The sequence below is a fragment of the Osmia lignaria genome, unplaced genomic scaffold, assembly GCF_051020975.1.
Source record: "Osmia lignaria lignaria isolate PbOS001 unplaced genomic scaffold, iyOsmLign1 scaffold0044, whole genome shotgun sequence".
In the NCBI taxonomy this organism is placed as follows: domain Eukaryota; kingdom Metazoa; phylum Arthropoda; class Insecta; order Hymenoptera; family Megachilidae; genus Osmia; species Osmia lignaria.
The window spans coordinates 7,501-10,000 of NW_027478185.1; the positions used below are offsets into that span (position 1 = coordinate 7,501).

The 2,500-nt window shown below is 45.0% G+C and overlaps 1 non-coding gene across 1 annotated transcript; it reads right to left on the minus strand.

Moving 5' to 3' along the window:
- Positions 1 to 1,551: 1,551 nt before the first annotated feature.
- On the minus strand, positions 1,552 to 1,706 carry LOC143307128 (5.8S ribosomal RNA). The gene has a single exon (XR_013064352.1). It is a non-coding gene; the product is annotated as a 5.8S ribosomal RNA (ribosomal RNA).
- Positions 1,707 to 2,500: the final 794 nt, after the last annotated feature.

Consider the following 2,500-nt stretch of genomic DNA (forward strand, 5'->3'; position numbering starts at 1 on the left):
AGCACAAGAGGGAAAAAAAAGTTGAGACACGACGTTCCCATAATTTTCGTGTTATTTCCTTTTTGCTTCAAACATTTTGCGGACTGCAGCTTCGTCGTATTGCTTTTATCAATTTTTAACAATTTCAAAGCGAAGACAACTCGCAAGACGATCCATTTCGTCTCGGTTCAATTTTAACGTCCGTCCGTATTATTTTTTGTTCCACAAGAGATTTCGAATAGGTTTCTTTATTTATCATCCCTTCTTTTCGAGCGCCACGGAAGCAAGAGGAAAAGCAAGAGCGAGAGAACATTTCGCGTATACTTCATTTAACAATTTTAACCAACACGCGATGTACTCCACACACCTCTTAGATTTAACAACTGCTTTTCTCTTCTTCTCCCCTTAGCGCAAGGGTAAACCCCATTTGTCTCTTCTTTGGAACGCAACAAAACTTTCGAGGACTGGACGACCGAGCGATGGTCGCGCGGTCTTCGCTTATCTTTAACAAACGAAGTAGTCCGTATGTATTCTAAATGTTGAAGCCTCCTAGAGCTTTAAGCCATGCGAGACATTGAAATGCTGTTTTAACGGGAGCATGCATAATTGCTGCAAACATACTTTTATCACAAGTTCTAGCCACGCCACGGAGGCTTCGAAGTTCCTTCACCATTCGCTTTCCTCTCTTTTGTTACACAGTTTCAGACTACGATCAGGGGTACCGAAACGCTGTATTGATTGTAAGCAACCATTTTTATCTTGGAGCGGAGCGTTCCTTTACTCGTTAGATTTGTCTTGTCGCGTGTGTATTCGCTTTTTCGACGCTTTTTAACCATTTAACTTGTTTAGCGAAGCTAAACGCACAGACAGACAAAAAAAAAGGAACAGCATCGCGCGTCAAACAGCGACGACCCATCTGAAGCGATCTTTCATTTATACACCGTTTGTAAACAGAGAGATGTATAAAGCGCGGGGAATCATTCGAAACCCTGGGGCTATTCGAGCTTGCATTTCAGCAAATTATCATCTCAAACATTTCACTCGTTTGCTTTTTCTAAATTTATAGGAGAGCTTCTTTCGTTTATTTTTGACACACCTTTCGTAAATATCGTTTCTGGCAACGTCGGGAGCGTGGATTTCTACAAGTGAACAATCGCGCCGATCCGATAACTTCCAGCAGGATGGAGAATCTTTATAGATTATCTTCCTAGAACTCGGTGCTTTCACGGGCGGTCGTTTATAAATTTTAACGAACGACTCGCGCGCCGTGACGCACTTGCGCTAGTTCGAAGAGATATTTCGAAATTTGTTTCTCTCCTTTAACGGCCTGCATTTAGTGTATCGGTTGCGATTTTCGTCACATCGTTTCCACGACAAACGCCGACGAACTGCCCAACTATCGCTCGTACGTTGCGACTCTTTCTTTGTTTATCGTTCATTCATTCTTTCAATTTCGTTCGATAATCCCGCTCCGAAACGTTCTACTTTCGTTGAACGACGGCGAGATGTTTAGAAAGAAATGAATTACTCTTTTTTCGAGAAGCAAACGCAAGCAGTCTTTTGTTAAGAAAACGACCCTCAGCCAGGCGTGGTCCAGGAATTGTATCCGTGGACCGCAATGTGCGTTCGAAATGTCGATGTTCATGTGTCCTGCAGTTCACACGTTGACGCGCAATTAGCTGCGTTCTTCATCGACCCACGAGCCAAGTGATCCACCGTTCAGGGTAATCGTAAAATTTTGTATTTCAAACTCTTTAGATCTTTAGAGTGTTATTTTCATTATTAACACGCATCACATTCGATACCCACATCACTCTCCCACCCGGCGCGCGCGGGAGAGCGAATTCGGGCGTCGCCAACGTATTTGTTTGTTTGTTCGATCGTTGACGACACGATCGCGTCCAAGGACGGAAACCGTCGGAGAAACGCCCAGTGGCACGCTCCTCTCGACGGTCGGGCGTAAAGTACATTTAAAAACCTTGAAAAGTACGAACGCACACAAGGAATGCGAGCGCGCGTCCTGTCGCTGAATCGTGGGTTGCGAGATTCGAACAGACACACGGCCGGCGACGATCGGTCTAACTAATGGACACATAGTTTTTCAAAGACTCGCTATCGTCGCTTCTCAGCCGGTCCGTAAACAACACACATCGATCAGGCGGACGCACGAATCTTACCACGGTGCGTGTTTCGTAGATTCCAGGTTACCCGCAAGTACCTCTCTCTCCCTCTCGAAAGAGGAATCTCGATCCGTCCTTTTTGGACAATGGAGAAATCTTTTTATCGCAACACGGATGGCAAAGAAACAACCAAAGCGTAGGAGCGTGGGGACGAGAGCGACGAAAAGAACGTCGCGAAAACAAAGTTTCGACGGTTGCTCGTTCTAATACATCGTAGTTTCAACTCTCTCAGTTTTAACCACTCCTAGACGCTTCGTAAACTTTTAACAATTCTTCGCCTCCGCGAGTTTCATTTCGAATAGAGCGAACGCAACACGGACCAAAAAAACTCCGGTGATGCC